At 46.9% G+C, this 26,903-nt stretch overlaps 2 protein-coding genes across 2 annotated transcripts in view; one reads left to right on the plus strand and one right to left on the minus strand.

Annotated features, from left to right (window-relative positions):
* MCU (mitochondrial calcium uniporter) overlaps window positions 1–26,903 on the minus strand; it is a 725,481-nt gene that overhangs the window by 57,955 nt on the left and 640,623 nt on the right. The window lies entirely within an intron of this gene.
* The window catches only part of LOC139760914 (uncharacterized), a 102,596-nt gene continuing 99,015 nt past the window's right edge, over window positions 23,323–26,903 (plus strand). The window contains exon 1 of the mRNA XM_071684690.1: window positions 23,323–23,551. The gene's annotated coding sequence lies outside the window, so the exon portion shown is untranslated. The remainder of the gene's footprint in view (window positions 23,552–26,903) is intronic.

A 26,903-nucleotide genomic window follows, 5' to 3' on the forward strand; every position in this document is an offset into this window, starting at 1 on the left:
TCAGGTGCCATAAGGCCCACAGGGTCGTAGACACATGCATCAAACCCGGCCAACCTGCCGGAATTCCACTTTTTTCCCTCACACAAGGTCGACTGCCGGCTGCACCACAAACACTGTTTATCCTGTTATCTTATTTCCTTTTGTGATCTCATCCGTCACTACTACCTCGAACCGTTCGTCTATTCTTTTTTTTTTCTCCCTTCCCGGATCCCTCCCTCAGTGCCCCACTGCGCTGCCTTCCTCCCTTCTGACCCTCTACCCTTTCTCCCTCTCTTACCTACGCTTCCACGACATCTAACTTCCTGTTTCCCTCAGGGCAAAGGTTTCTTCGCAGGTACACGCAGGCGAGTAGGCATGCAGGACATTAGATACCTCCCTCTTCCCCTCTTTCATCCATTTGTCTGATACGTCCCGTTCCTCCTCCTCTCAAATCTTCGTCCATCTCAACACCTCTCCCTCCATCCCCCCCCCCCCCCCCCCAAACTTCTGCGACCCTCTTTCCACTTGACCTCGCGACAACAATTTCCAGCAGCTACGTGCGCCCACCTCCCCCTTCCTGTCGCCCGACACGGAAACCTCCCATGAAGTCAAAATGCAAAACTCGTCCAATAATTCTCGCGTTTGGTGCGACAGCTGTGTTGCTGACCACCGCGTCTTGCTTCCTTGTTTTCGTGTCTTCTTTTCCACCGAAGAGACGATAGTACTGCATATATATATATATATATATATATATATATATATATATATATATATATATATATATAGGCGTGTGTGTGTGCGTTCACAAGGAGAGAGAGAGAGGGAGGGAGGTATATCATCACAGATCTGAGATGGCGTCCCGCCTCAAGGATAGGACTATTGTCATCATCACTTTACGTCACACTAGGTACCCCGAATACAACACCGCCGCCGCCCTCCATACACAGAAATGACCACATAACAACAATCTGAGGTGACTCATTAGCACGAATGTAGCCCTCTGTCAAACACGTAACAAGACTTTTAGACTGAGAACCATTGGGAAATTCTCCCCTCGAGTAAGTGTGGATACGAAATTACCAACATCATTCTGGAACTCCTTTTTTCAACACAGTGTTTCATCAGAGGTATGAGTAACTCAGCAAAGGGTGGGGGAAGATATCATCATTTACTGGGAACTCGCCAGGTGATATCGTCCCTCTCCACCCGTACAGGGCGGATGGCCTGAATGTTATCCCTGACAAAGGAAAATGTCGGCTACTTCGAAAATGCAGGGACGAACGCAGCAACGGATGCTCTGCTGGAGAAACTCATTAACGAGTTGCCATCGCTTGAAGTTGGGTGTATCATCATCCGCAGTACTGAGGTATCATCTACAGTGCAAGCCAAAGCGGTGGGTATGATAACTCCCCTAGAGACCTGGGAGACCTATTGAATACGGGGTGAAGAGCTGGACGGGTTCTCGTTTGACTTACTTAACCTCGCCTGAGACATCAAAATAAGTGCGAATGGAAGCGATAATAATATACTTAAAGTAGCTGGTGAAATTCACTGCTTTAGGCAATAGTTTCCTTCTCAATATTTTCCTTTTGTGGGACAAACTTGAACTGTATCGAAAACACGAAATGTCTTTCTTTTTTTTGCGTTTTTTTTTTAATCCCTGGGGCAAGACAGCACCGTCCTAGGGCCTGACCCTTGACCCAGGCCTTAAGAGTCAAACCAAAGGTCACTCCGATACCTCAGACGCCGTACCGTCGTGCTCAAACACTATCGCCCTGCAACGCAATCTTAGTGTCTACTATACAGATACCTCTACCGAAAAAATGCAATTAACGAAGAACCTGCTGAAAACAGAGAGGGATCCCAGGAGGAACGAGTTCTTCCTCGACGTTCACATCGGGTGACGGTATATATATAGAAACCGAGAGTTACGGTACTGTAGGCAGTGTGGCAGGGAATGTCAAGGGCGCGCGGCCCTTACCCTAGTCATGTACCTCTGTGTGTGTGTGCTGGGCCAGACTTGTGCTGGCGGTGTGGGCAGTCAGCACGTAGCCACTCGGCCACTCGCATCCGCTAACATAATGCAAGGAAAGGAGAAACGCCAGGATCCTTCTTGTAAGGGTCAGCTGTTATTTGTTTCTGACGCTGGATGAGGCAAACAGATATGAAAGAATATTTCATATATATATATATATATATATATATATATATATATATATATATATATATATATATATATATATATATGGAGAGAGAGAGAGAGAGAGAGAGAGAGAGAGAGAGAGAGAGAGAGAGAGAGAGAGAGAGAGAGAGAGAGAGAGAGAGAGAGCACATAAGGGAGGCATCGTCATCCACATCCCTCGATCTCTTCGACCACATATAGGAATCCTGAGGCATCACCACCAGCCCTGAAGGAGTAGGAGTGGCTGCCATGGATGGATCCGGTGAGCGACCATGACCAACAACAACAACACACAGTACAGCAGCAAGTGTACTGGGCTGACTGAGGAAACGAAAAGACCATCAGTGTCCACACTGTTCACACACGAACACAAGCAGATACACACACACACACACACACACACACACACACACACACACACACACAATCGTACTTAGACATACACACTACGTCATCAGTCATATATATAATGGCTGTATGACACACGAGAAGTCGAGAGGTATACACACACACACACACACACACACACACACACACACACACACAATACAGGCACTGGCCCTGAGATATACGAAAGGTTAACAGGTAAATACGTTATACTGACAAAAGGCCCAAGTAATGATGTAATGGCTCGGGCTGGCCAACGCCCTGAGAACACAATCTTCAAAGGCTGATCTTTTCCTTGCAACAATGCATGGTCAACACACGAACAGCGCTGCACGACGCACCTCTACCACGCTGGTGAGGCGAGAACAAGACCCAGCTGCGGATAACATGTGGAGACCTGGTGATGAAGAGCAGGTACAAGGTGACACAATACAAGTGTGGGTCAAGCATCCCTTTCGGGTGGACGGTACGATCTTTGACGGTACTACCCTTGAGCACGACGGTATGAGCCTTGACGGTACTACCCTTGAGCACGACGGTACGAGCCTTAACGGTACTACCCTTGAGCACGACGGTATGACCCTTGACGGTACTACCCTTGAGCACGACGGTACGACCCTTGAGCACGACGGTGCGATCCTTGACGGTACTACCCTTGAGCACGACGGTACGAGCCTTGACGGTACTACCCTTGAGCACGACGGTATGATCCTTGACGGTGCTATCCTTGAGCACGACGGTACGACCCTTGAGCACGACGGTGCGATCCTTGACGGTACTACCCTTGAGCACGACGGTATGACCCTTGACGGTACTACCCTTGAGCACAACGGTACGACCCTTGACGGTACCACCCTTGAGCACGACGGTATGACCCTTGACGGTACTACCCTTGAGCACAACGGTACGACCCTTGACGGTACCACCCTTGAGCACGACGGTATGACCCTTGACGGTACTACCCTTGAGCACAACGGTACGATCCTTGACGGTGCTATCCTTGAGCACGACGGTACGATCCTTGACGGTACTACTACCCTTGATCACGAGGGTACGAGCCTTGACGGTACTACCCTTGAGCACGACGGTACGATTCGTGGGTATTATTGGCCAGGCCATTTTACGTGGCCCTTAAGGGTCAACTCGGAAGGCCAGTATATCATAGTCGTGCTAAAGGGCTTGAATTTGAATCAGAATATTATACCGCTGAATACCCTTACTTCCATGTACAAATCCAAGTCTGGTATTGCCACTGAGAAAAGAATGTGCCCATCATCACTAACTCCACTTTGCCACTGAGGAGGATGGAATATTTCCACTTGGTAAGCGATGAAGAGGCTGGCGAAGACCGGGTCCGCTCCCTTGCATGCACTGCGCGGGCACATGGCTAGTGACCAGAACACCGAGAGAGAGAGAGAGAGAGAGAGAGAGAGAGAGAGAGAGAGAGAGAGAGAGAGAGAGAGAGAGAGAGAGAAGGTTAAACGTCAGGCAATCGTCAAGACTCTGTATCTCTCTTCTCGACAAAGTTACACATTAATGGAATACATCGGTAAACGAAAGAAAATGGGTTCAAGCTGGTCCTACCACTACCCCTCTTGTCCATTTCCCCTACATCCACACTGAGTTAACTTAAAGACCAAATAACCTACCAGGGTCTGGCAACGACTGTGTTATGGAAGGTAACTTTCGAAAGGTCAGCAACACTTCAAGGAATAAATAACCCAAGTCGACACTACTGGCTGGCCATTTCCCTCCCTCAACCATCCACATACATTCGACACCAGACGTCTATGTCGAGTCATATCTGCCCCTCGTCTGTGTGGTTTAATGCAACCTGCCAATCCATATCTATTTATCTATCTACCCATCATAAGGTGGGGATGAAAGTAAGAATTCAACTCTGGCGATCTGCAATCACCTGATAACCTATTTATCCACGATGATCATGGCACCACGAAGATGATGTCAGCGTAAATCCTTTCCCCCCTTTTTTTTATTTTCATCCTCTGACCACGGAAAAGCAAGCCTGAGCGATCTTGGGGAGAGAAACGTCTGAGAATAAATGATTACAAATAAATGATTACGAATAATCACCGAGAACTGCTCACAATAAACGACCGAAGAAATCTCACTGGGGGGAACCCATATAATCGATCACTGGTTAAAGAGGTCATACGTCATGTGTGTTATTAGTTCTGAGAGAGAGAGAGAGAGAGAGAGAGAGAGAGAGAGAGAGAGAGAGAGAGAGAGAGAGAGAGAGAGAGAGTGTGTGTTTTAATGTCATATTCCCAATGCCTGTTTGGCCGTATTTAAGCCTCGAGGCACCAAACAGCTCGTTCCGGTCATATCACTCAAGGAACAGACTTAATAAAATTCCGGGCCATTATCTCTGTATAATCAGTAATGACATAATTTCAAAAGGAAAATACACACACACACACAAAAACCCTCCCCCACAAAACCACAGAAGTAATTTGCAACAGCTAAGACAGTTGGTTACAATGGAAATTCCAAAATAACCCAAGCCTGACCGATTATCTCTCTAACCGTTCACTGACGCTGCTGAACCAAAATCATGAGACATGAAATCCCCCCTCAAACAGATTCGCAGCGTCAGGCCACGAAACAAAGGGTGGATCCGCTTGTATCTGGGGGACGAAGGATTTACACCCTCGAGCACGACGGTATCATCACTTGAACATGACGGTATACGACCCCTCAAACAAGACTGTACGACACCTTGAGTATAAGACCCTCCTGTCCAATAAGGTCCACGCCATCGTACCTTAGGGTCGTGCAGCCGTGTTTGAGGCGTTAGCGAGCCCTCCAGATTCAAAGACCGACCTAATTCAGCATCAAACGCGACCAGTCACAAGCTGCTGGGAAAGATATAACATGAAGTCATATGAAAAACAAAAGAAACATCTAACTTTCTGATGCTGGGGTTTATGACTGATCTCCAAGCGAGAGGGACATTAAAGATGATTGTGTATATCCACCTTGACATACCCTTGCACAAGTGGGTTTCCTCAAGAGAAACAAGTCTTAGAAAGTTTGAGTCTTCTGGGAACTTAAAATCTGGGCTTATCTGACTGTCAACGTCCGCATCATTCTTCATCAAGCGAGTATGCTTCGCCGAAAAAAATCAGACCCTGTCCTACCATAACAGGGGACTGGGCAAGGGATATATGCGAGAGAGAATATACTGAAAGAGGGTGCTGTAAATACCCTTTGAACAACAAGACAGCCTTGAAAAGAACGAAGGAACGGCGACACCTTAACAAACCCCTATGAGGATAGACACATCAGCACAACCAACACATTTTGTAGATACCTTGTGAAGTCTTCGTGGGTCTTCTTCACCCTCACGCACAGCCCGGGCTGAGCCCAAGGCTGCTGGAGTGGGTCGTTGGTCGACCAAGCTGTTGGTAGCCATAGCCCTCAGGCCTACAAAGCCCCCAAAGCCTGCCTGGTCTGATATACTTTGTAGGAACTTGTCCCATACACTCTTGGACTTCTCTACCGTGCATCCTTTGCTGTTTCTGATGGCAGATGGCAAGGTTTCGAAGAGTTTTCGGCCCCGGATGTTTTAAGGGGATGTCTCTTTTTGTCCATACCGCACCTCTGGTTTTTCAGAGGTAGTATTTTACAGAGTCTTCCGTGCCTGTCGTGCCAGGAGGATGTTAGTTCCGAACGTAAACATATACAAAAAAATATATATATAACAAAGGAAAACACCTTTACAAAAAACAGCACATGACTGGAATATATTGTACATGGCCGAAAGAACGGAGAATAACACAGAGAGGAAAGCATGGAGAACAAAAGAACACTTGAAATCCCAATAAAAGGTAGAACAGATGTATAAAGATGAACATAACTGCAAACTGAGCTGTAGGCAAATATGTAGCACAACAAGAAAAGGACTATACGTATATGCATGATGAAGCACAAAGTAGGTCATACCGTATACCTGTATTACATGATGAACAACGTCGCGGACAAGGGAGAACAAAGGGAGTAAGAAACATAAATACCTTGAACACAAGAATGAAACATGACATTCTCCCAACAGCAGAGAACACACGAGCTTACAAAACTTACGTGTAACCAAATTTGTGACAGCAACACCAAAGTGCAGGTGTAACACGAAAGGAATTTCCGAATCTAGGGTTTTAAAATGCAACGAAAGTTGATGTAAGGGTATGCACGAAAAGAGGAGGAGGATGAGTGGAGAATGGTGGGCGTGAGGTGTGACTGCGGGCGGCGTGGTTGGGTGGAGGCTGGGGCCTTGAAGGACCTGTGGGCGTGGTGGGTGGGTGATGGTCCGTGTCTGGCGCGGCTACTCTCCTGAAGACCACACACTCTCTCGTCATCGTCATGTACGACGGAGACGTGCACCCACAACCCATCTCATATACCCTCCCTCCTCCCCTATCCTTGGCTAGTATAACCCCAATGAGTCTCCACACTCAGAATTTTCCCTCGCGATTGCAAATACCGAGACAAATTCACTTTACACTGGAAAATACGAGTGAAAAATAAACTATTTATGAGGAGAGTCGATCAAAAATACACGAACAAGAGACGTTTATTTACCCAAGGGAAGTGAGCTGGTGAGAGGCAGAAAATGGTGTCAGGTTAGCTGATGGCCGCCAGAAGGCTACATGGGAGGACTGACACGACGGAAGTAAAAGTTTGGCAAAATGAACCGTTTTCTATTATGCCATCTCTCACTACCTGATGACGTTTTCTATTATGGCATCTCTCACTACCTGATGACGTTTTCCATTATGGCATCTCTCACTACCTGATGACGTTTTCCATTATGGTATCTCTCACTACCTGATGACGTTTTCCATTATGCCATCTCTCACTACCTGATGATGTTTTCCATTATGGCATCTCTCACTGGCTGATAACGTTTTCTATTATGGCATCTCTCACTACCTGATGACGTTTTCCATTATGCCATCTCTCACTACCTGATGACGTTTTCCATTATGGCATCTCTCACTGGCTGATAACGTTTTCCATTATGCCATCTCTCACTACCTGATGACGTTTTCCATTATGGCATCTCTCACTGGCTGATAACGTTTTCCATTATGGCATCTCTCACTGGCAGATGACGTTTTCCATTATGCCATCTCTCACTGGCTGATGACTTGCTTAACCCACATGCACAGGCGACCAAGCATGTCCATCTGTAATACACAATCACGCACTTGACACCATTTTAGTTAAAAATCATTCCTACTATCTCTAATTTTGTCCAAGTCTTCCATAATTATTTCTTTTCTTCTTCTTCTTCTTCTTCTTCTTCTTCTTCTTCCTCTTTCTCCTCCCACTCCATCTCCTCGTGATTAACCTTGTGCGAACACTGCAAACTCTTACATCGTCACGGGTTCTGCCTTCTCGAGGGAGCAGAGGGAGGGAGGTGGGGGATTTGTCCTTCCTTATCACCAGTGTCGTAATAGACACGGAGACGCAGGAGTCCTCAAAGCGGTCTTTTTAAAAGCCGCTGTTGCTCATGCCCAGACCCAGGAAGAAATGGAGGTACAAAAGACGGTGCAACTGACGACTTCCATAGACACAAGGTCGGATTTCCAAGCGTCATATTAATATCATTGACTGAGAGTCTCACAACTTTCTCGTCTGATTTCTACACTTTCAGTATACAGGATTTCCCGCGCGAATCTATACCACTCTGAAAGGTTTCGCCAAAGTCTCAGACGAAATTCTGCACGTTTCACCGCGGCCTCTCAGTGAAGATTTTAACCTGAAATGTATCGTTATATATGAAGGGAAAGTTTCCCCAAAGTCTACCGGTCTTTTTTAATCATCATTTTTTTCCCCCTGAGATCTGCCAAAGTTTAAAAGCAAAACTGTGTCGGGCAGGAAATTCATCCCGCCTTCACCTACACTTACGCTCCCGATTAAGGTGAGGGATAGGATGGTACTGGTGCAGGTTCACACGAAGAGTGAGGCACAGTCTATGTATCACACTGCAGGCTGTGGGCAGCACATGTGATGGTGCGACGACTGCAAGTCTATGGTGAAAATGAGGATGATGGTGATGGTGAGCTTAGCGAGAGAGAGAGAGAGAGAGAGAGAGAGAGAGAGAGAGAGAGAGAGAGAGAGAGAGAGAGAGAGAGAGAAAGAGAGAGAGAGAGAGAGAATGGTTCACCGCCGTTCCTCGACTGCCGGGTTTCCGAGCAAAAGAAACGAAGGGAACGGAACATCCGGGAGCTGGGAGGTGGACGAAGAGATGTGGCGGGGGTGAGAGAGGAGAAGAGGGAGAGGAAGCAACGTCGTCACGGTATAATCTGCCAGCAGGGGGAATGTCCCGGTACGCGACGCAATGCTGCCTAAGGTCACGAAACATTAGGAGGGAAGAATGCATCAGGGGGCCGAGTTCGGTGTAGTGGAACACATACACACACACACACACACACACAGACACACACACACACACACACACACACACACACACACACATACACACACCTACACACACACAAATACACACACCCTAGAAACCCAAGGCCGTGGTGAGGGGCTGTCAAGGGTCAGTGTGCCGTGGGTGATTGATAATGTCCCAAGGCAGACAGAGTGCCTGGTTGTCTGGGGATGTCCTGAGGCGCGCGCGCGTGTGTGTGTGTGTGTCTCTGTGTTGATTATGTTTACAGACGAGTTCCAAGAGCAAATGTCATGACCCTCAAACAAGACAGGACGACCCTTGAGCACGACGTATACGACCCATGAGCACCAAGTCGAGCCACTCACGTTACGACCCCTGGGTATGATATGGCATGACACCTGGCGGGGATGGTGCGTTCCAGGACGTGCTGGGTGTCTGAGGAATTTCCTGGCCGTGAGCTGGCTGGCCTGGGTACTGGAGAAATGTCCTCGTACAGGCTCCAGTTGAACGTCACTGGACGTCTGATGGGGGTAGAGCAAGGTGAGTGTTTGGACGTACGCAGTCAGATCAGGAATGTCCCAGGACGTGCGTTAGGTGGAAAATGAATGTCACAGGACGTGTACTGGAGCTGAAACGCCCTGGACTATACGCCGATGAATGTCTTAGGGCAAAGTATGGTCACTAAAGAAGACGCACGACGTATGCTGGGTCTTGTTAGATAACCCGGGACACTTTCTGGGAGCTGGAGAAATGTCTGGAGACGTGTATTTAGTACTGGCGAGATGTCCCAGGGCATGTGTGCTGGGAAGTGTCACGGAGCATTTCCCTGGTGTTGAAATACGTCCCGAGACGTGTGCTGGGCATTGGCGAACGTCCCGGGACACTCGTTTGGTTCAGGGAAAATGTCCTGTGGCATGTATTTGGCGCTGGCGAGTGTCCCGGAACACACGCTGGGTGTTGGAGAATGTCCCGGCCTAAGACATGGGTTGAGCGCTGGCGAGCGTCCCGGAACACAAGCTGGGTGTTGGAGAATGTCCCGGCCTAAGACATGGGTTGAGCGCTGGCGAGCGTCCCGAGGAGGTATGAAGTTAAGATATCCAAGGACGCGAGATAAATGCTTAGTAATATTTCAGGGGCGTGACCATGCAGTGCTTGGCAATCGTGCACTGGTAATTCGGCCTTACAATGGCAAACACAAGTTCACATGGGAAACTCCTCGTTATCCAAGGTTCTCAGGAGACCAAGAAGCATACAACAACAGTCAGAAAGATCACGTAACACAGTCGGCAAAAGACACGAAAGATGAAGGGAACTATTCAGACCAATAAAGGGAAGAAGGCCTTGAAGGGCACACTGTCTTTACAAACCATCCCTCCCACTCGAATGCTAGTTGAAATTTCCCACGACAGTGAGATGGCGCTAGGAACGTATGAAGGCGGGCTGCATTCGCTCACATCCGTTCTCTAGCTATTATGTGCAATGCACCGAAACCACAACAGACCCCTCTCCAAAACCAGGCCCCACACACCTTTCCTTGGTTTCCCCCCGGCCACTTTACATGCCCCTCTCCAAAACCAGGCCCCACACACCTTTCCTTGGTTTCCCCCCGGCCACTTTACATGCCCCTCTCCAAAACCAGGCCCCACACACCTTTCCTTGGTTTCCCCCGGTCACTTAACATGCCCCTCTCCAAAACCAGGTCCCACACACCTTCCCTTGATTTCCCCCGACCACTTTACATGCCCTGGTTCAGTCCATCGGCAGCACGTCGCCACCTGTATATCACATCGTTCCGATTCACTCGATCCCGTGCAGGCCTTTCACACTCCTGAATGTTCAGGCAATTGAAAATAATTTTCACTCCAACCTTCCATCGCAACCATATGGGCTTCAGCAGTTCTGAAGCTGCACTCCATGCGGAGGAGGATAGGGTGGGCTTCACTAGGGCGTGAAGGTCCTCGACAAGTCTGTACCGGATCCTCCTTCCGTCCGCCGACGATGATACAACTTGCTCTGCCTCCACCTGGTGAGACAGAGAGAAGTCATCTTCGACGAAGCTGCATAATGGCCGGCCTCATTATGGCAGTGGTCAACTTTTGAAGAACGAATTAGAGTTTTTTTTTCTGTCTTAATGACCCTGGCAGTTGATCGACCTAAAGCCCAAGCAATCAACATCCTCCATATGTTACGTTAATGAGAACATAGTTTAACGAGAGAACCACACAACCACTGAATTATTCTTCCCTCATCACCCAAGCGACTACTGTTTATACACCCAAGTAGATCAATGAGCAATGGCGAGCGTGTGTGTAGCCCAGGAGATGGTGCGGGAGGGTGCGGCGCGGCGCGGCGTAGCATCCTGAGGTAGGAACGGGAGAGGAGGCACTGTGGACACAGGATAGAGGCCTCACGGCATCCCTGGTGATCCGCTTTCTTCGCTTGTGTGAGGCGGCGCGAGGGGCGCACCGGACCCTCAACACATGCCAGTGGCCTTACTCCGGATGCTGAGACGCGCTGGTGGGCTGCCAGGTGGTGATAATGGGTGGGTGGGGATGGCGGTAATAGGTAGTACTGGGTAATGGTGGCAAAAAGACAATGAGAGCGGGTTATGAAGGGTGAGGGTTGTGGTGGGTGATGGTGGGCACTCCGATGATGGCAGGTGGTAGCGGTGGGTGATGGTGGTCAGTCAGATTGGTGTCAGTGGGTTGTGGTGGCTGAAGAAGGGAAGTCAGGTGGTGACAGTGGTGGGTGCAAGTGGTAGTTATGTGGATATATATGGTGATAGAGCGTGGTGGAAGGAAGTGGTCAAGTGGAGCCAGAAGATGTTGGTGGCGGATACTAGTTAAGTGGATGTATATGTTGATGATGGAGGAACTATGTCACGGTAGGTAGTGGTGGTGTGCGCCCCCCACCACGGATATGCCAGGGTGAGTTACAGCCGTCATGCTGGCGCAGCGCAGTGACTCTCGGGGTTTTCCTGCGACGAACAGATGTCTTCTGCCGCATCCATAACAGTGGATATCACCAGGCAGGGCAGAGGTGGAGAAAACTGGCTTCCCATGGGGGTCACGCCAGGTGGAGGGGCGGAGGTGGAGGAACCTGGTTTCTCTGGGGGTCACACCAGACGGGGAGGAGGTGGAGGATGGTAGCTCTCCTGGGGTCGCACTAGGCGGGGAGGGGATTGAGGATGCTGGCTCCCCTTGAGGCCCCATCAGGCAGGAATGAAGGAAGTTGTCTCCCACACAGTACACTCACGCTTCACTTACCTCACCTCCAGTCATACCCATGTCCACAACCAACAAAGAAAATATCTACATACATTTCTATACATCTGCCTATAAATGTATTAAAAATGTATCTATAGATTTCAAAAATTCTGGAAAATTTCTTGCCCAACTGTGTTTGCATTATTTTCCACGGACGTCCACACGTGCACTGTTCAAAGAAGGAGGCGGTAGAACCTCAAACAAAACACAACGCTTTAAACTCAAATACCTAAATGTAAGTTTCCATTTAAATGGAGCTCGGCAAAAGTATGTCGGAACGAACCAACTTTGCATCCAAAGAGAAAAACTTTCTCTTGGAATCAGATATGCATGGAGGTGTTAGCGATCTTATTACCATCCCGGAGGAGAAGAAAGAAAAATTTACTCCCTATTCCTCACGTTATAATGTAATGGACGAGTCTTGTAGGCCGAGCGTCCTCTTACAGGCCTTGAGGCATGAACACAAGAGCCCGTCATCACTTGCTTGTTGGCGCAGAGATCTTTTCGTCTCCGTCGAAACCTTCATTTTCAAAAGAAATGATTGACACATTCATCGCATCTGATAGTATCATCGATGTGGAGTACAAAAAAATAAAAAGGTTTTATGCTCTGTGAGATTTAAGTCTTGATCGTTAACTGGGGACACCACCAGAAGTCTAAGAGTTTGATCTGTGCTGAGAGAAGCCAGGAACAAAGCGCGGCGTACGCTGTTTCCTGCGGGGCGGTGGGCACTGGAGAGGACAACCCAGCGAACAAAAGTTCCAGAGTCTGGGACACAGCGAAGGGAATCGTACAAGTTACACGATGAGTGACCTCACGAGAGGTGTGGCGTCTGGGATCACTCGTAAGGCAAACTATGCTATTATCCTCTTCAGAAAAACATTTATCGTACAACTCCGAATGAGAGAGAGAGAGAGAGAGAGAGAGAGAGAGAGAGAGAGAGAGAGAGAGAGAGAGAGAGAGAGAGAGAGAGAGAGAGAGAGAGAGAGAGAGAGAGAGAACACAGTCAAAATCTTGCTCAGTAGGCAAGAACTTCTGGGAGACACCAGGAATCACTAATAACAAGGGCCAGTCAGGTCCCCTGCAGAGTGTGTGTGTTTAGTAGTTGGTGGAGGAGGAGGAGGAGGAGGAGGAGGAGGAGGAGGAGGAGGAGGAGGAGGAGGAGGAGGAGGAGCAGCAGCAGCAGCAGCAGCAGCAGCAGCAGCAGCAGCAGCAGCAGCAGCAGCTTCTGGGTGAGTGCTAGGATGCAGAGGTCGGCGGCCTCATCATCGTGATCCAGGACGTGTCAACGCTGACAGCCTAGCCCCAAGGACGGGCGCCTGAGGGTAAGGAACCCAGCGACCAAGGCCACACAACACACTTAAAATATCTTTTACAATATTCAACGAAGCGTATGAACGTCCAGACCCACACCGTAGTGTCCTCAGCTACACTGTGTCCGACACAATCCTCGACCTTACAGTAAGACACAACAGTATCTACAATACACCAAGCTAGAAATCCTGGCAAATATAACGAATTCCTTATATTTCAGTTCACAAGTCGATGTGCATTAACTGTCTCTTGATAACAGAGACAACTATAGACTCTTAGGTCTGGACGACATCAGTGAAACTATAGACTCTTAGGCCAGGACGACATCAGTAAAACTATAGACTCTTAGGCCAGGACATCAGTAAAACTATAGACTATTAGGTCTGGACGACATCTGTAAAACTATAGACTATTAGGTCAGGACGACATCAGTAAAACTATAGACTCTTAGGCCAGGACGACATCAGTAAAACTATAGACTATTAGGTCAGGACGGCATCAATAAAACAAGACTTTTAGGTCAGGACGGCATCAATAAAACTATAGACTAATAGGTCAGGAGGACATCAATAAAACTATAGACTATTAGGTCAGGAGGACATCAATAAAACTATACATTACTACAGGTAAGGAAGACACTGATGCCCAGTTCCTACGTAAATGGCAGCAGCAAATGAATATATATATAGGGTCCCTGTATATTCAGTGCCAAAATGACGAACTTCAAAGCATGCATATAACTGGCCTATTTGCTGTCATAAGGCTTTAGCCGTGCATTTATGTTCAGTACGGGATAACTTTTATATACAGAAAAAATTTCATTTGAGGTCACCAGATTGCTAAAGGCTTATCTTTAATATCTAGGCAGAAAATCAGTAAAAGTTTTAATTAACCCACTGGTAAACGCAAGGGGGTGGGCCTGATAACATCAAAGGAACTACAGTTGGTAATTACAGCTAAATAGAAAAATAACAGTTCAGCCCTTGACAACTTCCATAAAAAGTAATTTATGGCCACCACAATGTCACATGCACATCTCGGTTGTACATATAACAAATTTTGCAGCCTGAAATTAATCTCCCACACAATTATGAGAGAATTAATTACACAAAACGGGTAACAATATACTGAAAAAAAAAGTTGAACACAAAATCATTTTTGTGAAAATATTTCGGTCCACCAAAATATCAGACACACGACTTTAATCTGTAGGGAATGAATGTAGTTCCATCCACAGATAACCCTAAAAGGTCATTAATCCAACGATATACCTTGAAATCAAGAACTGACACACACACACACACACACACACAAAGACACACATGCACACAACGGGCGAACAGAGACAGAGCCAAATGGCCTCTATTTTGCAGTGGAGACAATAGTAAAAAGAGGAGACTTCCACTTGATAAAAAAAGAAAATATCCGACACACGTGTGTGTGTGTGTGTGTGTGTGTGTGTGTGTGTGTCTTTCCCAAGCCTGCCCGAGCAGAGCCAGCGTCCGAGTTTAGGACACAGCTTAATGACCTGAGGCCATGGAGGTCTCCAGACCGAGCACAGTAACTAAAATAATGGATGCACGACATCCACCTGGAACGACGCTGGAGAAATTCTTAAATTGCATAAGCAAAGAGCATGCAATCCGGGAGAGCCTAAATCTAGCATACATATGCATAAACAGTCAATCATTACGACCTCGCTGAAAACCAGGCCCGCGAGAGGCAGCAACCTTCGAGACCCGTTTTGCTCTACGTATTGTTAGTAAGGGCAAGGTGGCTAGGCTGCAGGTGGGTCTGCCTGCCTGCCTTTCCTAGGCTACAACACAACCCCCCCCCCTCGGTTTTCAAGGCTACTCCTCGCGCAAGAAAACCCAACCTGGACTTCTTTTTCCTACGATATATCCATCTTGTTCACCTGTGATATTCGCGAGAGCCGGCTCTGCGGAGGTTTGAGATACCGGTTTAAATGCTTGGTAAACACGAGAAAAAGTTGGGGGAAATTTACCTAGCGTTCCTCTCTGGGGCTGGAGGAGGCGGAGCTCCGCCCCTCGGCTACAAGCCACGCGTGCTGAGTTTTTTCTTTTTTTTTTTGGCCTGTGATTACATATTACTCAATGATCAACATATAATCACCGACTGCACTTCTTAGACCAAATACATACGTTGAAATATTAGGATATCTTTAGTATTTCTGATATATATATATATATATATATATATATATATATATATATATATATATATATATATATATATATATATATATATATATTCACCATTTCCCGCGTTAGCGAGGTAGCGTTAAGAACAGAGGACTGAGCCTTAAGAGTAATATCCTCACTACCCTGTTAAGGCCAGCGCGCACTGCTCACCGCTTATCATGCTGCTATTATGATACCATTGTTCTCTGCCGCTACATACATCACACAGTTCTCCATCTTGGACCTACGTTCATCCATTTTTATAGGTATTTGCAGAGATTCCACGCGCGGGTTTTACATTTCACAAGACGTGGGGTCACTCTATCGTTTGACAGGTGTGCATTTCGTATATTACACATTTAATGACCCCCCCTTTTTTCCCCCCCCCTGCTGGGTCGAATTAAGTACCTGCACGGTCTTTGTGACGCCCTCCATCAGTCGCCATGCATAAACCATCACGTACGTATCTTTCTCGCCCTCCCCTGAGCGGTGGAAGTTCAAGCTCTCTTAACCTTTGACCGTCTGTGTTCGTGCGTTGCATCTCATCTCCCCCTCCTCCTCCTCTCGATGATGCTAGTATTGCTCGCTCGCTCGCTCGCTTGCTTGCGAGGAGTGTCTCTGCATTCTTCCGAATCTGTTGATTTTAGAGAGAGAGAGAGAGAGAGAGAGAGAGAGAGAGAGAGAGAGAGAGAGAGAGAGAGAGAGAGAGAGAGAGAGAGAGCTGCGCCAGGATGGCCTCCCGTCTGCTGTGTGGTGCCAGTGTCAAGGCGAGTATCCCAGTGTGGCACGACCACAGCTCGGCCACACCCACCTGAACTTTACCTTCATGATCAACACCCGGGACAGCTCTCTTCACCACTCCCTCCTTAGAGCGCAACGGGTTGTAACCACTATGTTCAAAGGTCGTACCGTCGTGCTCAGGGGTGTACCGTTGTACTGGAGTCGCACCGTCGTGCTCAAGGGTTGTACCGTCGTGCTCAAGGGTTGTACCGTCGTGTTCAAGGGTGGTACCGTCGTGCTCAAGGATTGTACCGTCGTGCTCAAGGGTCGTACCGTCGTGTTCAAGGGTCGTACCGTCGTGCTCAAGGGTTATACCGCCGTGTTCAAGGGTCGTACCATTGTGATCAGGGGTCGTACCGTCGTGCTCAAGGGTGGTACCGTCGTGTTCAAGGGTCGTACCGCTGTGATCAGGGGTCGTGCCGTCGTGTTTAAGGGTCGTACCGTTGTGACCAGGGGTCCTACCGTCGTGCTCAAGGGTGGTACCGTTGTGTTCAAGGGTAGCACCGTTGTGATCAGGGGTCGTACCGTCGTACTCAAGGGTGGTACCGTCGTGCTCAAGGGTCGTACCGTCGAGCTCAAGGGTGGTACCGTAGTGCTCAAGGGTCGTACCGTTGTGATCAGGGGTCGTACCGTCGTGCTCAGGGGTCTAATTGTCGTGCTCAATGGTTTAACACACTGTTCTCTGTTAACACTACCAACCAAGAAGCTATGAGAGTCTCGTCATGCTCTCGTGATACGTGGTCTCGCAGGCGGTGCGGGAGGCCAGACTGCTGGAGTCCTCGAACTCGAACACCTTGAATTTTTTCACCCTGCTATCAACAACCTCTGGAGATTATTTTTGGCGACTGTAATCATTACCTGTGTAATTACACACACACACACACACACACACACACACACACACACACACACACACACATATATATATATATATTATATATATATATATATATATATATATATATATATATATATATATATATATATACTTTTTTCCTTTTTTTGTTGTACTTTGTCGCTGTCTCCCGCGTTAGCGAGGTAGCGCAAGGAAACAGACGAAAGAATGGCCCAACCCTCCCACATACACATGTATATACATAAACGTCCACACACGTACATACACATATCTATACATTTCAACGTATACATATATATACATACCCAAATATATACATATATACACATGTATATAATTCATACTTACTGCTTTTATTCAATCCCGTCGCCACCCCCCCTCACCCTGCACGCGCGCGAGGTAGCGCTAGGAAAAGACAACAAAGGCCACATTCGTTCACACTCAGTCTTTAACTGTCATGTAATAATGCACCGAAACCACAGCTCCCTTTCCACATCCAGGCACCAAAAAACTTTCCATGGTTTACCCCAAACGTTTCACATGCCCTGGTTTAATCCATTGACAGCACGTCGACCCCAGTATACCACATCGTTCCAATTCACTCTATTCCTTGCACACCTTTCACCCTCCTGCATGTCCAGGCCCCAATCGCTCTAAATCTTTTTCATTCCATCCTTCCACCTCTAATTTGGTCTTCCACTTCTCCTAGTTCCCTCCACCTCTGACACATATATCCTCTTTGTCAATCTTTCCTCACTCATTCTCTCCATGTGACCAAACCATTTCAACACACCCTCTTCTGCTCTCTCAACCACACTCATTTTATTACCACACATCTCTCTTACCCTTTCATTACTTACTCAATCAAACCACCTCACACCACATATTGTCTTCAAACATCTCATTTCCGAACAACCCTATCTATAGCCCACACCTCGCAACCATATAACATTGTTGGAACCACTATTCGTTCAAACATACCCATTTTTGCTTTCCGAGATAATGTTCTCGCCTTCCATATATTCTTCAACGCTCCCAGAACCTTTGCCCCCCTCCTCCACCCTGTGACTCACTTCCGCTGTGATATATATATATATATATATATATATATATATATATATATATATATATATATATATATATATATATATATATATAACCTTTGCCCTCTTTTTCAGGAGGGCAGATGAGATGGGGTGAAGAGATGGAATGAATACTTCGAAGAAATGATAAATGTGTGAGATGATAGAGTGGGACATGTGGGGTGTTTGGGACATGGAGATGTGCAGAACAAGAGATGCATAGCAAGTGATTTGGCGAAAAGAGAAGAGGTGGTGAAAGCCTTGCGTGAGACGAGGTGCAACAAAGCGGCTGGAATGCGCGTGACTGCAGCTCTATTGCTCAAGGAAGGGGATGACAGCGTTGCTGATCAGTTCGTTAAGACTTTCACCGTATGTAAGGCTCAAGGTGAGGTGCCCGAGGACCGGCGGAATGCATGCACAACATAATGTCATTATGTAAAGGTAAGGGGTTAAAATGAACGTTCGATTTAGAGGTATAATAGCTCCATCGGGTATACCTGGTATGTTGTATGGGAAAGTGGTGGATGGGGGGGGGGGATAATGTCATGCACAGAGGATCAGACAGAGGAAGAACAATGTGGCTTCAATAGCGAAAGAGGTTATGCGGACCAGATGTTTGCTTTGACGAATCTGTGTTAAAAACTTAGTGAAAGAAAAGGATCTGTCTGTGGCGTTTAAGCATGTGGCAAGCGTATGTTAGGGCTGACAGAGATGCTCTGTGGAAGGTGCTAAGAATATATGGTGTCAGAGGAAAGCTACCAGTAGCAATGAAAAGTTCCATCAAGAGAGTAGAGCATGTGTGCGAGTAAGAAGAGAAGAGGGTGGGTGTTTCCAGTTGAAGGAACTGCTATCTTGCTGCGTCCTCGTGGGCGGCCTGTCTCACCCTACAGGCGCTCTGTGAGTGGGAGGAACCCTGAAGCTGTAGGTAGCAGACAGGTTTTAGCTTATCAGTGGTCAAGTGGTTTACGCCGTCCGTTTACCGTTCTTGGTAGCCCAGGTCAGACTCTAGGACGCGCACTGGCAAAATGACTTACATTGGTACACTTTGAAATTTGTTTTCCTTTGGGAGAACTGTTCGCTGTTGATATCCTAAGGTCACCTTATACTCTTCTTTCATCCATGGTGGACAAATTTAATGCTTGTAACCTATTCATGTAATTTTGTCTTTTTCCATTCTGGTCGCTTCTTTGGTACCCTCCTCTGGACCTTCTCTACTAATTTTTTCTTTCTTTACGTGTGTTAACCGATTCTAAATAGCATATTCAAATTTTAGCCTACTGAAGTATGTGAACAGCTCTCTGAATGTTAACCTTATCCATATACTTGAATGCTGTTCTACCATTTGCCAACAGACAATTCGTGTTTTTTACTCTTCACCAAATGTGGGGCTCTGGCTACAGGTGTGTGTTATGACCTATCAGCACCGTACGGGGAGGGAGTTTTACACTCGTGGGGCTCCATCTCTCCAGTGTGTGTGTGTGTGTGTGTGTGTGTGTGTGTGTGTAAAGCAAGGCAGGAATGTCAAAGCGAGACTAACTATATCGTCCTTTGGGTAATTCAAATAATCTTCCTGAACCGTCTCGATCACATACTGGAAATGAGCTAAAAAAAAATAATTATAAGTGCTGTGAGAAACTATGTGTAACGGAGGATTTGATTCGGTTTGTGCCGGTGTCCCCGGCAAGTTTATTGTGCACCCCATGCTCATCCTGTGGAGAGAGAGAGAGAGAGAGAGAGAGAGAGAGAGAGAGAGAGAGAGAGAGAGAGAGAGAGAGAGAGAGAGAGAGAGAGAGAGAGAGAGAGGCTTTGTGTTCTGAACTTACGACAGGGATATCAGTCAACAGCCTGGTTAATAATAATAATAATAATAATAATAATAATAATAATAATAATAATAATAATAATAATAATAATAATAAATTATCAATATTATTATTATCATTATTATTATTATTATCATTATTATCATTATCATATTCTTCTTCTTTTTATCATTATTATTATCACTAAATTATAATTTTTCATACTTGTTCGATGTTTCCCACGTGGCAAGACAAACCTAAGTGTACACGAAGAACGGTCTCATTTGCACGCATCTACTCTACGTAGGTGCGATGAATAATGCACCAATGCCAGAGTCCCTTATCCACAACCAAGCCCCACAGATCTTTCCGTGGCTTCCCTAGCCCGCTTCATATGTCCACTGACGGCTCATCGCTCCCTGTATACCACCTCGTTCCAATTCGCTCTATCCTTGCATTTTCGGACCACGTTCACTCAAAGCATCCTGCACTACATGTCTCGATCTTGTCTTTGGTCTCCCTCTTCTCTTTATTCGCAAATTTTATCACGTACAAGTTTTTAGACTGCCTCTCCTTATTCATCCTCACCAAATGTCCGAACCATTCCAATACACCCAGCTTGGTTCTCACAGACATATACCGCCAACAGCCATACTTCTCCCACAGTCATTCCTCATTGGGTCAACCCTCCTCACACCGCACACTGTCCCCAAGCATCTACACACATCCATGGTCTTCCGTAATTTTTGTTTTGCTGTAGTTATGGCCCGCGTCTTTCAGGCATACAACACCGTCGGGAATACTATACCATCAATCATACACATCTTCGCCCTCGCAGACAGCGACCTCTCTATCCATACACTTCTCACTGTGCCCAGGACCTCCACTCACCCTAGAGGTGAGTTCAGCATTTCTGACAGGAACCAGAAATTTAACCAAGGCGGGTTGAAAACCGGGAGAAGAAGCAAGTAATATAATAATAATAATAATAATAATAATAATAATAATAATAATAATAATAATAATAATGATAATGATAATAATAATAATAGTAATAATAATAATAATAATGATGATGATGATGATGATGATGATAATAATAATAATAATAATAATAATAATAATAATAATAATAATAAGAAGAAGAAGAAGAAGAAGAGGAAAGAAAGAAAGAGGAATAAAAGTGTGAATGCGAGTGCTGAAGGACAAACCTTATCAAGTATACTGACACGTAATGGATGAGAAGGTCAACAAGACGTACGTGCAACCTTCAAGACCGACTGACTTCGATGTGTGGGCGACGCTGCGGCCCAGGTTGCTCACTTGGTGGTCTTCAGTGGCGTATGGTTTCTTTTTATTGGTCGTGACAGGTAACCTGATGAACCATTTCACGACCATGGTAATTGCTCTTCTCGGTGTGACACAACCCCATTAAGGCGTTATGTAAGGCTGTACTGGTTGGCGGCCTTGATGACCACAGAGGTGGGAGGAGTCTTACGAAGAGAAACTTGAGGATGGTTTGCACTGTGGCGTAGGGTTCAAGCCACCTGCGTGACCCACTTGCCATCAACATAGAAATGACCTTACACGGAAGGACGGGAGAGGGGTGGTCGAGAAGGCTTAAGAAAGAGTAAGGGATGGCCTAAGTTATGGATAGGCTTGGGAGAGGCCTGTGGATGGCTTCGGGTGCGGAGTGAGGAGAGTAGATGGGTTCAGGCCCAGAGGCGAGGCCCGTCTGCAACCACCATATCAAAGGACCACGATACTTTAAAGATACCTTAACTTTGCTTATTGCAGCAAATACTTCATTTGTTTCAAATCTTGATAGCCAATCCAATCATTGTTCGTCAGTTCTTGTTATTCTTCAATTCCTTTCAAATAGTTCATTCGTCATGTGAACCTGCTCAATAATTAATTCAGACTCAATCCCTGTCAAGATTTTTCTCGTCATGGAACTTCCAATGTAATTCAGTCAATAAATCTCTGTCCCAAGAGACTTTTTATTTTACACGTTATCCTCTTCTCCGCCACCGCCCACAGGATGGGTACGACAGCACAATAAATTGGCCGATCTCGCGGCAAAAAAAAAAATAATGAAAAAAATTCTCTCAACTCGACAGACAAGGACGTACCGACTTCCAAGTTCTCTTCAGTGAGGGTCGTCCTGCGCCCAGCCACTCCGAAGAGCTACGACCCGGACCACTCTCAACGAACTGCGTCCGTCGAGGAGCTACGACACGCACTGGACGTCGAGAGGCTACTTCTACGAACCTACGTCAAGGAACTAATTCGAAGAGCGAACTTGACGGAGCTACTTCAGCAACTGATTGAGCGAGGCAAGTCAGGAAGCCATTTCAAGGAGTTACGGCAGTGGGATAAGTGCTTTCGAGAAGTTGTTGTTGTCTGATGCTTCCCTCAACTCACCACGACTTGTGCGAGGCACTGATGGATGGCGACCCCAGCGGCAGGGAGGGAGTGGCCGGTGAGGAGCGAGGTGAGCGGCATCCAGGCGGCCTTGCGTGAGGGCGGCCTATCCCGTGACGTTCACCTGGACAAGATATGTAGGTGGTGGTGTGCGACGGCCGGCAGCCGTGTTCACCATGCATCACCACTACAGGACCGCCTAGTGGTCTCCATGACGGACCAGCCCCTCTCTACTACCACAAGCCGTCATGACAACCTAAACAGATCACTACATCTCTCTCTCTCTCTCTCTCTCTCTCTCTCTCTCTCTCTCTCTCTCTCTCTCTCTCAGTAATCACTATCCCTATAACCTGCATTTAACATTAAAAAAAAATACTGCACATAAAAATAGAAGCGAACTGTAGGTAACCCGACTGGATTTCACGATACAGTATATCCTGGACGTTTCTACAGCACACGAGGAGGGAAAAATACACCCCAACCAAAAAAAAAAAAAAAACTCTTCAGTTTTAATGACACATCAACTGGACAATGAGAGGAGGGAGGAGGGTGGCTGGCACCACGACAGCTGGCGGAGCGCATGCGCGAGGGAGGAGCCTGCTGCGCGACGCCCCACACAAGGGGTGGTGGTTCCCCAACTGACTCTAGTGGCCTATTGACTGTCGGGAAGTTTGTACTTCTGTCTGGTGTGCGCCGCCCCACGCTCCCTGGTGTGACTACTCGCGTTAGACCCGGCACGGACTTATGACACTACCAGTGCCGTGCTAATACCGCGAGGCACTTCTGTTCTGTGGTGGAAAAGAAAAATATATCTAAATACCTGTTCTGTCCCTTCACTAGTCTTACACGTACAGGTAAGCGCAACTAGTTTTGCATCGTATTCCTTGGTGAAAGATCAGTCAAACTATAATATATATATATATATATATATATATATATATATATATATATATATATATATATATATATATATATATATATATAACTTGTGTAAAGTTATGATATACGAATTCTACGATACAGGTAGAGTCAAACTGTAGTACATTCAACGGGCCAAAGCAACAAACAGTGTATGAAGCATCTGCTTCAGCAGACAGTCCTGCCGGACATTCTTGTCACCTCCACCCCGGAAGATACGTCTGATGAATGTTTTTCATGGAGGAAATGTGTGGTGTGTACCAGCAACATAAAAAGGCGCGCAAGAGGGTGTGTGTGAGAAATGTGCGCAGGCGCGTGAATGAAGACGAGTCACGAAGTCTGATCGGAAGACATGTAACAGGTCCAGGTCCGTGCGGCTGGGAGATAAGGCCAAGAATGTCTCTCCCCGTTGTTCAGCGAGGCGGGGGAGAGGGGAGGAGACAGGTTCTGGGAGGTAAACATTTTGGGAGATGTCCCTTGGAGGGTTCTTTGTGGGTGGGGGGTGATCAAGAGAAGGTTCGGATATGATGATAAAGGAGGAGAGTTTCACTGTTCCAGTCACAACAGGTAGTGACATGATGTCAGACTGGAAAGACGTGTTCTGTGGAGCTGAACAACAGGGTAAGGGTTCGTTGGGAGAGTTCCAGACGAGTGAGGTGAGGAAAGGTTAGGAGATGCGAAGGATACCAGGTCCTTGGGTTCATCCCAGGTACTCTACAGACGGTCAAGCAAGATGTGCAGAATGAATCCCAGAGAAGCTCATCGCCCAGCTATACCTGAAGGCCGCTGACCTACAAACACACAAAAACCAGTCATCTACCCATCACGAGGGAGCTACAATTGGCTTCCACACTCTGGACATCCGGGGGTTTTTACGGACACTTATGACCAATTTGCTGCGACAGCCAGTCACAGCAATTAGAGAGCGAATCAGAAGGAGGACACAGGAAGATCTCGAACCCCACAGCCTCACGAATCTGTATTACGGGCAATATTAAACACCACAGCCTCACGAATCTGTACTATGGGCAATCTTAAACCACACAGCCTCACGAATCTGTACTACGGGTAATCTTAAACCCCACAGCCTCACGAATCTTACTACGGGCGATCTTAAACCCCAAAGCCTCACGAATCTGTCCTACGGGCAATCTTAAACCCCACAGCCTCACGAATCTGTACTACGGGCAATCTTAAACCCCACAGCCTCACGAATCTGTACTACGGGCAATCTTAAACCCCACAGCCTCACGAATCTGTACTACGGGCAATCTTAAACCCCACAGCCTCACGAATCTGTACTACGGGCAATCTTAAACCCCACAGCCTCACGAATCTGTACTACGGGCAATCTTAGACTGCCGTCAGCCAGAGTATCTACATAACGTGAATCAAAACATCACCCTGGCTGTCGCAGGCACTCCACTACACGATCTAAACAGTACCTTCTTTAGTACAGCCTTAAAAGAAAACGAAGAAGAGAAACTCTACTGCTTACTTACCTCCCCCACACAGTATTTTTTTTACACATCAACGGCAACATGTACAGTAAGGGCACTGGTAAAAGCTCCAGGGTGAGGTGGGGTCAGGTCACCTGTTGTTTTTCCTACTACTCACCCTCACGGCCCCTTGTTATTTCCGGCCGCTCACGGCCTCTCCCTCCCTCTCTCTCTCGCCCCCGTCCCGGACCAAACTGATTCTGTCCAGAGCTGTCACAGTCGCACGTGCCTGGCGTCACATATGCAAGCCTGGGAGCGTGTGTCGGGTGTGTGTGTGTGGGTGCGTGTGTGTGTTACCTTATACCATGTGTTTGTATATCGTCCCCGGGGGGGAAGTACTAATTACCAGATACTGTGACATATGACAGTAATATCCATGCCTGTCGCCACAAACGTTCTGAACCAGAGAGGGACTCGAGGTCAGATGAATTGTAATTAAGTCGGTTGCCTCGTCACGTAGTGGGATCTGTCAAAATGGCACGCTCTCTCCCCATTTGTATCATTATTACACTGGCGATTTAAACGCCATTCTTGATTGGGGGGGGGGGGGGAAGGTATGTAGGACTCCTCCATCCCCACGACAGCTGGGGAAAGGAGTTCGTGACAGCAGAGAGCAAGGTTTAGGCATATAAACATCGAATACTCCTGTTCTGTGAGCCATTTGCTGGATATTCTGCAACTTGTGATAAAAACGGGAGGCACGAGTCTGCAGCACCAACGTGTCATCCATACCAGCCCAGAGCAATGTGGATGGTAATGCATCCACAGAGGTGCAAAGTTAAACCTGTTTATGATATGCTGAGCTTGAAGTGTATTCAGCCAAGTCTTGAGGCGACCTTCACATATTAGGGTCACACAGTTAATGAGAGATGATGATGATGATGATGATGTAAGCAAGCTATTAAGAAGGCTTAATGCTCTATGGCCCCACTCACGCAACGGCTGTACCGTACGTAACCTTGAATCTCAACTCCCTAAGCACGACGGTACGATCCAAGAGCACGACGGTACGATCTAAGAGCACGATGGTACGATCTAAGAGCATGACGGTACGATCTTAGAGCACGATGGTACGATCTAAGAGCATGACGGTACGATCTTAGAGCACGATGGTACGATCTAAGAGCATGACGGTACGATCTAAGAGCACGATGGTACGATCTAAGAGCATGAAGGTACGATCCAGGTGCATGATTTGTACGACCCCTGGGTATGATATATATATACATACATTTTGGTGGGTTTTACGGGCCGGTTTCCACCTGCTCGAGGTTACAGCGCCAAGTGTACACCAACACCTTTGGCGAAGCTTTAGCGTTTGAAAGTACAGTCTCGTCAAAGAACGTCTCGGTCTTAAGGTCTCTACACTTCCTTGCTACTGGAAGCAGCGCTGCCTTGGGCTACAGGAGCCTTAAGAAAGAACCTAGGTAATACCAAGACTCAGAGAGAGAGAGAGAGAGAGAGAGAGAGAGAGAGAGAGAGAGAGAGAGAGAGAGAGAGAGAGAGAGAGAGAGAGTCCACACACCTTTCGGGGTTGTTCCCTCCACGGCCCCAAAGTCAACAAACCCTGATGGGGTTAATGTGGTACGTGAATACCAACATTTTTTTTTTTTTGCTTGTGCAGAACCTGGTGTACAAGCCGATGATATTTCAGCCAAGTCTGCGAAATGGAGACGGCCAATCAACATATATATACAGGTTCACCACAACGGATGAAAAAACAAAATAAAAATACTGCTGTTACATTTGCATTACTTTTTCTAAAGTGAAAGCTGAATATATAAACATA

The sequence above is a fragment of the Panulirus ornatus genome, chromosome 38 (genome assembly GCF_036320965.1).
Source record: "Panulirus ornatus isolate Po-2019 chromosome 38, ASM3632096v1, whole genome shotgun sequence".
NCBI classification, from domain to species: Eukaryota; Metazoa; Arthropoda; class Malacostraca; order Decapoda; family Palinuridae; genus Panulirus; species Panulirus ornatus.